At 43.8% G+C, this 14,198-nt stretch overlaps 1 non-coding gene across 1 annotated transcript; it reads right to left on the bottom strand.

Annotated features, from left to right (window-relative positions):
* Positions 1–4,766: 4,766 nt before the first annotated feature.
* Trnas-cga (transfer RNA serine (anticodon CGA)) lies at positions 4,767–4,841 on the bottom strand. Its single transcript has one exon. It is a non-coding gene; the product is annotated as a tRNA-Ser (tRNA).
* Between the last annotated feature and the right edge of the window lie 9,357 nt (positions 4,842–14,198).

The following is a 14,198-nucleotide window of genomic DNA, read 5'->3' on the forward strand; positions in this document are numbered from 1 at the left end:
ACTGATGACCTCAGATGTTGAGTCCCGTAGTGTTCAGAGCCATTTGAACCATTTTTTGTCTGTTGCACATATACATTTAACTCACTCGTTTCTCTTCAAGTATCTCTGCAATGGATCGAAATAATTAATTAGCAGATTTCTATGACACTATTACGTGTCAGGCTTGATATTTTCTTATTTTAGGATGTTCTGACGATTCCACTTCGTCCTAAAGGGTTCTGTCTCATGATCTTGACCTTCGGTTGTTTCGAAAACGAAAGCGTAGCGGTCTGTGACCGGTTTTAGATACGTCAACCGCAATGCGGAAACTCCTTGTGAGTCACATGCTCATCGGTCCCAAGCAGACAAAGACTGATGACTCAACCGAACTCCAGTCACGGAGCTCTATACTATCAAATAGCTGCAGTAAAGCAACTTACAACAGCTCTGCGACGTGATGAGACTGATGGGCCAACTGACGATTGACGATAAGCCTCACGTGTCCAGCTGACGGTAGCTTTGACAAATGTGCCGACGAAGGAAGAAGTACATCCTTGTGCGTCGCAAGAACGTGGACGTTCTGCGCGTTGTGTTATTCAGAGTCGTGTTGCTGCCCAGTGGTGCAGTTACCGTACTGAATTACGACTAGGACTTCAATCTTCTAATCCTGAGGTAAACTCTGCCATTCAGAGTAAAGGGAAGAGGCTATATTTTAACATACCTTCGGCCTCGTGGTTATTAGGATTAGAGCAATAACTGGAATTGCACAAAGATGAGAAAAGAAACTGAACTCGCCCTTGGTGCATGAAACGCCCTACTATTCGCCTGAAGCTACTTAGGAAAACCAGGAAAACGTATATCAGGATGAGTAGGCGGCGATTCGAGCTCCATGTTTATGTTGAAATATAAAATAAATAAAACACATGCCAAGTTTCTCAGCCACTACGTTTGGTAGTCGAAATTACCCACGATTCATACGTAGCAACGGTCCAAACGGCATTTTAAAAATAAATTCGATTTGATGCCTTTACGTAAAGGTCTTATCACACACACAAGTGAGACGTCACGATAAACATCTTTCTAGACAGTACACTAGTTAGATTACACGACAAAATCACGAAAATCTAAAGACTGTCAGTTCGACAAAATACTCAGGAACTACAATTACGAACAACTTAAATTGGAACGATCACACAGATAATGATATAGGGAGGGCAAACCAAGGACTGCATTTCATTGGCAGAACACTCAGAAGATGCAACAGATCTAGTAAAGAGACTACGTTTGTCCGTCTTCTGCTAAAGTACTGCTGTGCGATGTGGGATCCTTATCGGATAGTGTTGAGGGAGGACATCCAAAAAGTCCCAAGAAGGGCAGTTCGTTCTGTATTATCGAGAAATAGGGGAGAGAGTGTCATGGAACAAAGGCGTTTGTCGCTGAAACGAGATCTTTTCAAGAAATCTCAGCTACCAAATTTCTCTTCTGAATGAGAAAATAGTTTGTTGACTAAAGTCTACATAGTAACAACTGATCATCATAATAAAATAAGACAAATCAGAGCTCGTATGGAAAGATTTAAGTGTTCATTTTTGCCACGTGCTGCTCGAGAGTGGAACGGCTTTGAAATATTCTGAAAATGGTTCGATGAACCCTGCGCCAGGCACTTAAAAATGTAAATTGCAGAGTAGTCATGTAGATGAATCTGGCTCTGTAGGACTTTTCGCTGATGTACGTTACTGTTTGGTCTCCATGGGCAGGAGCATCGTTGGTGAAAACCTGCTGACCACCAGTCCGATGCAGCAATGCACCTGTTCCTCGTGGAGTCCTAAATTCCTTTGCAGTGTTCCAAAGAACGAGGACATATAGTAACGTTGATGGTGACCTACCCACCATAGGAAGAACTTGGTTAAAGGAATCAGTCACACTTAAGACGCAACGCTCACATTTCAAAAGGGAAAGATGGGTAATGGACGCTAACATTTGTAATTGAGAATGTTAGGATGTACAGACCAAACTAGCTATTTGGCTTGAAGAATCCACAAAAATGACACTTAAAATCTGCAAAACCAAGACGGCTGGTTTGGTGTCGTGTACGAATTCTCCTACGGTCTATCTAGGAATTAGAGGTGATGGTCAATTTTCAGCTCTTGGGTTCTTTGTTTCTTCAGACAACAACGACGACAAGTGATCGGGTAGAAAATACAATAATCTTCCAAATTCTACAACGATGTACGGCAGGGACTTTCGATGGAACATTTCTACAAATTCTAAGATCAACCCGTCCAAAGTGTCCTACCTATATCAATGTATGGACTACAAGCAGCAAAATTTGGCAAACCGGATCATAACTACCTCCAAGCAACATAAATGAAGTCCTTACGTTCTTGCCTACAGAAAGTAAAAACAGATAAACCAAGGACTGAGTATACTAGATAAAAACTAAGATAAGGAAGACACCAGTGGGGGATACCAGAACGGAAGCGATTGTAGTGGTAGCACATATGAAGAGAATGCCTCACCATAGCACTCGTTAGGCTTGTTTTGACCAAATTGTCCCTTGTCCCACGGCAGAGGCCTAGATGAAGACCTCGTCATAACTAGTAGAAGAATATCGTCAAAGATCTCAAAATTTTAGATGCCATCTGGCATCATACAAACAAGGAACAGCTATGGAAGGATACGAAATGTTGGAGGAGGATTATGTACAGCCGCAACCAGCTTGCTCGATGATGATAATTGGGTAAAACAAGTTGAGAGTTTAAGTCCATTGATAAGAAACTTCAGTGCATCAGCGAAAATCATTTAGTATACAGCAGCATTACATACATTTTATTTTTCATGATGTCGTAGTGAAATTGTAATTTTCTTTTTATTTCAACAGAAGAAAGAGCACTGCGTCTGCAGTTTAATGCCTACTTACATTTCTCCAAACGATGGTAAAAAATTAAAAGACAATAACAGAATAATAAAAGGTGTGAATATTACACGTTTCCGCTATTAACAGACGTTCAGTTAAGAGTTGTCCCTGACTGTAGCTTGGAGGTTAATAATATTTTTGTTGTTAATTCGTCGTTCATTCAAAATACATCATTTTCCTGTTTTAGTTCTTCTACAGTTGCAATTCCAAGGATCACATGGACGCTTTTCTGGCGTTACAGCTGCTTCCGTTTATCACCTAGCAGTGCATCAACGACGCAGGTGTTAATTTAACGTGAAAAAAACGTCAGACGAGGTACGCGAACTAAATAAAGTATCACTGATGATTACCTTTATTTGGCCACGAAGTTACATTTCAAATAATGCATCATGTTTGTGGATATACTACGTTATTCAAATGATATACATCCACTGGTAATTCTATGATGTATTGAAGATGCGAAGGTCATATTATTATCTTTTATATAACAAATAAAATGAAACAAAATAATTCAAAGTAGTGGAAGTTAAAGGTTGTTTTTATATTCTCCCATATACTGCATGTGAGTTATGATACTTATTAGGTACAGTGTAATTCAAATTACTCACCACAGTTCTCACAATTCTATTGATAAGCATATAATTTATACATCTGAGTACCTTATGATGCCATGTTAACATTAAACTTTTAATTCGTGAAAACAACGAAACTGAGGATTAATTTATTCACGTTATCTGTTGTGTTTTCGTATGTATCTCACGCTATTAATAAGTAGTTCCATATACTGTATATTGCTAGAATATGCTATCTACTATATACATTGCCATGTCATAATGTATTCATGTTCTTGTTTTTAAAAAAATCAAATGGCTCTGAGCACTATGGGACTCAACTGCTGTGGTCATCAGTCCCCTAGAACTTAGAACTACTTAAACCTAACTAACCTAAGGACATCACACACATCCATGCCCGAGGCAGGATTCGAACCTGCGACCGTAGCAGTCGCACGGTTCCAGACTGCGCGCCTAGAACCGCGAGACCACCGCGGCCGGCTGTTTTTAAATTAAATCAAATATACAGGGGTTATACGGAAATATGGAAAAAGCAAAAACACAACACATTACTATGCCTTATACGGTGTAGAAAATCCGTTGTCATTCAAAACAGCTTCCATTCGTCTCGGAAAAGATAGAAACAGATCATGTATGGTTTTCAAGAAAATATTGTAACATTCTTCCTGCAATATAGTGGCTAGTTCAGGGAACGATGTTAGCGATCACGCACCCTTCTCTCCAAAGTAGACCCCAAAGGCTCAGTAATAGTGAGATCATGTGACTGTGGGGGTCAGAGGAGATGTGAAAATTCATCCTCGCACTCAGAAAACCAGTCCTGGACTATGCGAGCTGTATTAACAGGTGCAATGTTTTGGAACACGGTATCACGAATGGAGATCACACGTCGAACCATGGGACGGACGTGATCAGCCAAAACGGTCACATAATCCTTGGCAGTAAAGCGTCATTGCAGAGTAACCATTGGGCCAATCTAATACCTCGATGTAGCTGCCTAAATCATCACCGAAGCCCCGACATGTTTCACGCTTTGGACGTGAACTCGTCAGAAACTAGAAACAATGTGAAACAAGACACATCCTACCAAATGACTTTCTTCAATTGCTCCATAGTTCAGGTTTTATGGCTGCGGCATCACGTTTTCTGTTACTAGCATTTGCCTCGCTGATGAGTGGTTTTGGAATTCTAGCTCGACCTGCAGTTACCTGCTTATGACACCTTTCATGTTTCCAGAATGAGATTTTCACTCTGCAGCGGAGTGTGCGCTGATATGAAACTTCCTAGCAGATTAATACTATATGCCGGACCGAGACTCGAACTCGGGACCTTTGCCTTTCGCGGGCAAGTGCTCTACCAACTGAGCTACCCAAGCACGACTCACGCCCCGTCCCCACAGCTTTACTGGTAGGAGACGAGGTACTGGTACAAGTAGCTCAGTTTGTAGAGCACTTGCCCGCGAAAGGCAAAGGTCCCGAGTTCGAGTCTCGGTCCGGCACACAATTTTAATCTGCTAGGAAGTTTCATTTCACTTTTCATGTTGTTTAGGTGCTGACAGGGTTCACAAGGGAAAAATTCAGTCCCGCAGTGACTTTTTCAGTTGTCCTCCTCTTATTTTTCGTTAAAATCATCGTCAATTACCTTCCGTCATTATCACTCAACACGCACTTTCGTTCACGTTGTGGCTTAGCGGATGATGTTTTTCCGAGTTCCCTGTATGCTGTATTAATCTTCGATACGGTTCCTCTTGAAGCACGAAACACTTCGGTTACCTTAGTTATGGAAGCACCCACCACACAAGGAACAACAGTTGCCTACGTTAGAGTGCGCTAGGCTCCGACAGAATGTACTGACAACTAGACAGAATCCTGTTATGACCACGACTGACGCTTGCACTGTCTCTTCAGGACATCTCATGACAGTCGAAAAAAATGGTTCAAATGGCTCTGAGCACTATGGGACTCAACTGCTGAGGCCATTAGTCCCCTAGAACTTAGAACTAGTTAAACCTAACTAACCTTGCGAGGTGCCGGGGCTAGCAGTGTATTTATCACTAAATTTTACTAGAATCCACATATGTAAATCATGCTCTAAGCCCCCCCTATTCTAACTCCGACTTTTGCTGTTGCACAAGGATAAAAAAAATACGCGAACTGACTCTAATCAACCCTGCTAGTGGAGTAGAAGAGAGTTTGGCACCTGCAATAATTTAATTTGATAAATAAGTTAAATAAACCAAGGTTTCATTAGCATAGTGAGGAATGATAGGGTTGCTCGATCGATTAACAGAATGAAAGTTCTGTCCAAAATAACAATATGATTTATTAAGATTAAACACAGAATAGTAAAAGAAATACAGTAAATATTTATAAAACATCAAATTGGCTAAATTGGAGATTAATACAAACACTATAAAGGTGAAGTTGTCCCTAACTTAGATCGTGAGGTTTAAGACGAAGTGGTATGTGGAGCCAATTCCTTTCCACTCAAATCTCAAGAGAGACACACAGCTAACCCAATAGTAATTGCTGCTACTCGAAACAGAACAAAGTTAGAAAAGGATGAACAGGCGCGCTCTGCTGAGCTCTGATTGTCACCTAGGAAAATCCCTATCTGCCGGTGCTGCGGACGTACATTACCAAACGGTCTTCTTATCTCCCTGAACACGATCTGGCGTACCGCAGGCGAGGGCTGGTTGCTTCGACGTCCTCGACCGAAAGGCGACTCCCGACTACCCAGAGCACCCGTACAGGCCGAACACCGAACATTTCCGCCCCCACGACAGTGGCCGTGGTTACGTTCCAATCAGCAACTCGAAAACCGCCGGAAATTCCACTCCATTGCCGGAGCACTACCATTCCACCAATGGAGATTCTTGGCGCCAATTTCTGTGCTGATTTTGCTACGTCACGGAGCTATGCCCTGAGCAAACCAATCACCGTTACTATTTTGCAGAAAGTGCGGGAATTTTCCCGCCACAACTGCGTGGGTACACAAGTCATTCCCACGCCTCGCTGGTAGCCCGCCAGAAAGTGTTTTCGCAAAGTTTCTCCGAAGTAACGGAACCTCTAGCCCAGCCGCTACTTCACACCCCAGCGGGCGTGTCTCTTGACAATGTCGGCGTCTGCAAAGCATTCACTCGACTGCCTCACACACGTCGGCTTAACTCTCTCCAGTTCCACAGAGCCCGCCTGTCACCGGACCACCCGGGTGACGAGAGACGCTGCGTGGGAAATCAGCGTGTTAAGGAAAAGCAACCCTCCACCGCATGCAACTAGAGAGGAGAATCGTAAGATAGAAATATGAGAGGGGGCTCATGCCACCTCTCATTGCCCCTACGCCATTTTAGATTGTAATTGGTGAGCGGTTGGCTCACTTAGGAGCAAGGTAGTGAGTCAATCGCCCAAGAACAATCTTACAAAGTGACTCCACATACCGCACTCTATATAAAAGATCATTGCAACTGAAAAATGCAACTCATAGAGGGAGGATTATTTATGATGTAGCCAACTTCACCTTCTTAATATGGAACACTAACACTCATATCACACATCCATACCCAGGGAGCCCCTTCCCAAACACCGATTCACGCAGACATTCACTCTCTAAATATGGCCCGGGCATCTGAGCCAAATATGGAGCAGTTTATTCTTTACAATCAGAGTTGGAGTGCTCCGCAATTAAATGCCCAAGATGTTACAACAATTTTAATCATTAAACTAACCTGAACTCACTCACACATGATACTATTTAAGTTAACAATCTCTTTGTGAGCTTTCAGAATCTAATTACAACCTCCGATTCATTCTGTCTCCCTGCAGCAAGAATAACCTTTACAAAATGTTCCCTGAACTGATGGTCCATTCACAATGACAGTGGTGGTATCTGCTTCAGTTTATGGGGACTTCAGGCACACTGTTCGCATACACACAACAATAAATACAAAATACAAAAAAAAACATGGTGTGGAGAACAATACAGTAATTTGTAATAAGAATTACAGTGTAAAACACAAACACATACAAGGTATAACATACATTACAAAACCAACACTAGAGAAAGAAATTTAAGAAATAAAAGAAAAAAAAGGGTTCATGGGGCATCAAGTTGTGCGTGCACATTGCACAATGTTCACGACTGTGCTGAGAATGAGGCACTAAATCACATTGTTAGAAATATCTGTAGCACTGCACTAATTACACAGTACTGACATCACATAAGGCTAAACGTCGGGTGTTGTTGCTACGTTGTGGCAACAGCAATAGGGAGTTCTGGAGTGTCTGCAGTACGCTGTTGAGATTGTAGTCAGACCCACGCATATGATCACGGCAGTACGGTAGGAAGACACAGTGATAGGCTCTCCTCACGTCGATTAATTGTCTCTGAGGTCTACTCGTTGGGATACATCACTAGTCTAGGTCTCTTCTCTCGCTGGACAGAACTTTACGTTTCCCAATATTGCAGTTCGACGAGGGATGATGGCACGTGGAGTGACTCCACAAGTGTGTGATGTCATCCATACAGGATCGAACTAGGAGCGACTATTGTTAAAACTGCTCTCTAATAGAGAGGAGAAGTAAGAAATGAGACCATACATTTGTTAGTGTGGCACGATACTGCTTTGTGTATGCAGATCGGCCAATGCTAGTGAGTTGTAAAAACCCAAACAGGTGAGTATATAGCGTCCCTTTCTGTCCTGAGGCACATGAGGCGCAGATTCTGACACGATATGTGATCTTCTTCGTGTACTCACGACAACGTGGTCTGCCGCAGGGAATCCCTCCAAACGGCTGCCGCGTCTGGAGAGCTAGCAGGCTGTCGCGTGTGGGTCGCGTGTCAGTGTCAACGGCCAGCCTCACTTTCGCCTGTGGCTTGGCAAGGGTCCCGCGTAATCCCTCAGGTATGCGGCCGGGTGACCGTCAGCCTGTGGACCGGATGTTCTCGCCCTTCACGTCAGGTGGGGTGCTGACGCTCTTTTCTTGCAGGTAGCCGTAGACCTCTTGTTCCCGCTCCGGCCGGCCTCCGCATTGCCACGATCCCCGTCATCTGCACAATTCTTACAAAAATCTTAAGCCTAACTTTTTCCCATGACCTTCTATGTTATAATAAATTTACATGATGAAACATTGATGGTCTGTCATTTCAGACACTCTTATTTTACTTTTATAGTTATTAATCTATGGCAATCATTATAACATCTAATCTAGACATGGAAATAATTTATTTTGATATATGTGTAGAGACCGATCTCAGTATTGTACATGGTGTGTGATAACTGATGCTATGTAATGGATGAACAACTAAATGTGCGGGCCCGCACTAATATTACTATTAATTATATAGATAGACAGTAGACATGCTCAAGAATTAACTACCATATGCCAACGATCTACATTCTATGTCTTCTAAATAAATTATATTATTATGCAGTCTGAAGTTTTACTGAGCTATAAAGAACATGCAACTATTGTACGTTCGAACATGCAACTATTGTACGTTCGCTCGCCAGTCGTCCCTCCATCTCGGGTCTGTGGTTTCATGACATAATTCCTGTTACGTTGAGATGTCTCGCTGCTCGCCGCTATTGCCGACAGTGATGTGCGCGCCGTACGACATGACCTCCGAGTTTTCATTCCGCCTCACTGAAACTCCAGAGACTGGGTTAGCCATGGCTATACACGACAATAAATTTATAGTTGCAACTTCCTTCTCTATCTGATGCGGTTTTCAGGATCAAAGCACACCTTTCCAGAAGCAATGTAATATGACCAAGCCAGGGGTGGTTCCTGTTGAGGATTCAGTCGCCCAACACACGCCAGCTACACCGTATGTCACGAATATCCAAGTATAAGTCCCTGGTTATTCATCTGTGACAGTCACGAGCAGCACGCTAAATCCCCAACCAGCACATTGGCATGGTAGGCTTTATGCTCGCATTTCTCTCGTCTAGGGCACCATTGGAGTCAAACGCTCACAGGATCACCCCGACTTGCAAGACAACGATGCTGGCGCAGCTCTGCAAAAAAAAACTATACTGCCCATATTCATCCTCGAAATCACGCAATATACCACAATCTTGCCGTGCACTGACGCGTGCCTGCAAGCATTGGTATGAACGTTTCACGAACTGGTTGTGGCCGCTATTGAGCGTATCACGACTTCTCAGAACGCTTCTAAGAGCACGTTCTTGTATGCGCCCGTTTGTGCGACGTCTCGTCACTCATCTTTATCCCTTAACATGGACACCAGATAGGAAAGGACAAAAACATTGCTCATGGAAAGGTAGTCCCTCTTATCGCAACGACAGAGGAGATCCCGAACATAGACAAAAAGGAGGATAGCAGCAGTAAATTCTTATGCAAGACAACGCAGCGTGTTAATACTTTAGCAATCTTAATCTATTAATGTAACGATTATTGTTCCCCGAAGAAAGGTTCCTACATTTGCCTATTCTAATATGTACACCACTTAAACTACTATTATTCCACGAACTTCTTTGTGTGAGAGAAGTGGTGGAGTCCTATGGACTAGCGTCAATCCCTTCTTAGACTCCCCCTCCTCTGACGTGCATTAGGATTTGGAGGTCTAATTTCTATCTCCCGGTTCTCCTGTTGTCCTTGATTTCGCTCTCTCCAATTACGGTCGCTTTGCCGTTCGTCATTCCTCCTGTCCCAGATTGCTTGTCTAGATTGACCCTGTTCCCTGACGTTTTGGTTTCCGTGTCTCTGGTTTCCATAACCTTGAATAGCGTAACCTTGATTTCCGTAACCCTGGTTTCCTAACTGACCAGTCCGATTATGCGATCTGTTGTCGTCTTCCCTTGCTGGCCCGTGGTATTTGTTATTTTGCGCCTTCTTCCTGTCCTTTGCGTCTTGTTTATCGAAGACTACTTCGAGTTCGCGCAGTAGACTCTTGAATGCATCTATGTCAGATCCACACTTCCCGGCAAGTGTCTGTTGATACCTAACTGGCAATTTGGAAAAGCAAAATTTAATGATTTCTCCGTTGCTATATGGACTATCTAAAAACTGATTCTTCTTGAGTAAATCATCAAAAAATTTGGTTGCGCTTCTATGCCCGGACACTTCCAGTTCAGGACAAAATATTATTTCCTCTTTAATCCTGTCTTGCGTTTCCTTTGACCAGTAGGTACGCAGGAATGCACCAACAAATTCCTGATAGGTCCGACACGTCGCTGCCACACCCCGCATCTTTTCCGCGGCTTGGCCTTCGATGTGTCCACACATGAATTCTAATTTTGCGTGGGTTGGCCATGATGACGGTAATGAATTAGTAAACTGCGTCACCCAGCTCTTCGGATGCATCGACCCTCCATTATCTCTGAACTTTTGGAATTTTAGTATCGACAGGAAGTGATTGTGATCAAAATCCTGTCCGATCCTCGCACTGGTGTTGTCACTCGTTTCCGATACTTGCACGTCTGTTGAGTGTCCTGATCTATCTTGCTGATAACTGTGATGTGCTACCTCTGTATCACAGTGGAAGTGGCACTCCGAATTCCCTCTCCTAAGTGGACTACCATTATTTGAACTATTACTAGGTGTTTCTGCGTGTGCATTGTTAGTTCCGCACTCTGTCACTGGGCTGGAGCACGGCGGGCTTTTCCTCGGAGACACAATTCTGTGTACTCCATCATTGGTATCCGAACGCGCAGTGCTCGTGTGCCCGTTTCGCTCTAGTTTTGCTATCCGACTCTCTACTTCTTTCATTTGTTTCGTGATGTTCGTAACCGCAATATTACCTTGGGTTTTTAAGAACGCTAGGGATTTTGAGTGGGCTTGTGTCGCACGTCGCAAGCGACCTGCGAGTTGAGAAGTTACTTTTGCAACTTTCATTGCCCCCATTGCTGCCGTTTTGGCTAGGCCTGCTACTTTTTGTGCTACCAGTGACATCTGTTTTGCTTCTCCACATTCTTTCTTTATTGTTAATAATTCCCCACGAATTCCCCTTATATGCGAAATTATTGCCTCCGTGTCCTTCTTACGCTGTTCGTCAGCTTCTTCTTTCTCCTTCTTGCGTTGTTTCTCATCTTCTTCCTTCTCCTTCTTACGTTGTTCGTCAGCTTCTTCTTTCATTGATCGTAGGAAGCTTAGTATTGGGTTAACGTCATCTTCTTGATCCTCCTCAAACATGGGCGATGTAACTCGGGACACCTGGGCGCTAGAGCTCTGACGTGACCGAGCTGGCCTCTGTCTGCACTCGTTCGTTTGACTATAAACTTCTGCTACCGTCTCGACCTGTGTGCCTGTCTCTGTTCCATCCTCCAATTCACTATCATAATCATGGCCGCGACGTTGCTCTAAGATCGCGTCCAAATCACCGTGCTCATCAATGACCCTGTCGTCCTGTCCTGCTAAAAATGTGCCCATCTCATCTCCGAACCTATCCCCGTCAGTAAACTGCCCCTTATCCATTATAGTATCCACTTTTGTTTTAGCTTCGCTCACTAATAGTCGTGTCTTACTTCTCGTGATCATTCATGAGAAACAAAATTTATCCAAAATACACAATAAAAATAATCTACTCCCTGTATTTTTACACATAGACATAAAAATTTCAACAACGCTATTCCAACGCTGTAATCACAAACACAATTTGATGTGGTACAGAAACCGCACACAAATCCGACAAAGTGCGATGTGGTACGCACACCACATCAACGAAACACAAAAAACAATGAACAAAAAAAATATATGCACTGAAAACAAAAACTGTAATCATGCGCCGCTACTTAAAACTAAACGCGGAACTACCAGAAAAAAACTTGGGTATTAATCAATAAAAAAATTAGAGAAAAAAAATTTGAATGTTCGTACTAAGAATACTGTTTGTTAATCAGTGATTCTCAGGAAAGATCCGAGGCTAAGGGTCGCCATATTATGCGAGGTGCCGGGGCTAGCAGTGTATTTATCACTAAATTTTACTAGAATCCACATATGTAAATCATGCTCTAAGCCCCCCCTATTCTAACTCCGACTTTTGCTGTTGCACAAGGATAAAAAAAATACGCGAACTGACTCTAATCAACCCTGCTAGTGGAGTAGAAGAGAGTTTGGCACCTGCAATAATTTAATTTGATAAATAAGTTAAATAAACCAAGGTTTCATTAGCATAGTGAGGAATGATAGGGTTGCTCGATCGATTAACAGAATGAAAGTTCTGTCCAAAATAACAATATGATTTATTAAGATTAAACACAGAATAGTAAAAGAAATACAGTAAATATTTATAAAACATCAAATTGGCTAAATTGGAGATTAATACAAACACTATAAAGGTGAAGTTGTCCCTAACTTAGATCGTGAGGTTTAAGACGAAGTGGTATGTGGAGCCAATTCCTTTCCACTCAAATCTCAAGAGAGACACACAGCTAACCCAATAGTAATTGCTGCTACTCGAAACAGAACAAAGTTAGAAAAGGATGAACAGGCGCGCTCTGCTGAGCTCTGATTGTCACCTAGGAAAATCCCTATCTGCCGGTGCTGCGGACGTACATTACCAAACGGTCTTCTTATCTCCCTGAACACGATCTGGTGTACCGCAGGCGAGGGCTGGTTGCTTCGACGTCCTCGACCGAAAGGCGACTCCCGACTACCCAGAGCACCCGTACAGGCCGAACACCGAACATTTCCGCCCCCACGACAGTGGCCGTGGTTACGTTCCAATCAGCAACTCGAAAACCGGCGGAAATTCCACTCCATTGCCGGAGCACTACCATTCCACCAATGGAGATTCTTGGCGCCAATTTCTGTGCTGATTTTGCTACGTCACGGAGCTATGCCCTGAGCAAACCAATCACCGTTACTATTTTGCAGAAAGTGCGGGAATTTTCCCGCCACAACTGCGTGGGTACACAAGTCGCTCCCACGCCTCGCTGGTAGCCCGCCAGAAAGTGTTTTCGCAAAGTTTCTCCGAAGTAACGGAACCTCTAGCCCAGCCGCTACTTCACACCCCAGCGGGCGTGTCTCTTGACAATGTCGGCGTCTGCAAAGCATTCACTCGACTGCCTCACACACGTCGGCTTAACTCTCTCCGGTTCCACAGAGCCCGCCTGTCACCGGACCACCCGGGTGACGAGAGACGCTGCGTGGGAAATCAGCGTGTTAAGGAAAAGCAACCCTCCACCGCATGCAACTAGAGAGGAGAATCGTAAGATAGAAATATGAGAGGGGGCTCATGCCACCTCTCAACCTAAGGACATCACAAACATCCATGCCCGAGGCAGGATTCGAACCTGCGACCGTAGCGGTCTTGCGGTTCCACACTGCAGCGCCTTTAACCGCACGGCCACTTCGGCCGGCCTCATGAAAGTCGTTCGCGGGCAACTACAAGAGCGCTTCCTGCAGGATCAGACCACGCGCAGTGGCCGCGCGGTTAGAGGCGCCATGTCACTAATCGTGCGGCCCCTCCCGCCGGAGGTTCCAGTCCTCCCTCGGGCATGGGTGTGAGTGTTGTCCTTCGTGTTAAGTTAGTTTAAGTAGCGATTAGTCTAGGAACCGATGACCTCAGCAGTTGGGTCCCTTAGGAATTCACACACATTTGAACATTTTTTGCAGGCTCAATTAGCATCTACAGTTATGTCCAAGCATGCAGTTCTCGCAGTGTTTCCATACTTTTGTCCAAACCCTGTATAATATGTAGGAACGCAGAATATGCTCCTGTAAGATAACATTTCCTTCTGCCGAACACTTCAATTATGACCAGAAATGCTG

The sequence above is a fragment of the Schistocerca nitens genome, chromosome 3 (assembly GCF_023898315.1).
Source record: "Schistocerca nitens isolate TAMUIC-IGC-003100 chromosome 3, iqSchNite1.1, whole genome shotgun sequence".
Taxonomy (NCBI): Eukaryota; Metazoa; Arthropoda; class Insecta; order Orthoptera; family Acrididae; genus Schistocerca; species Schistocerca nitens.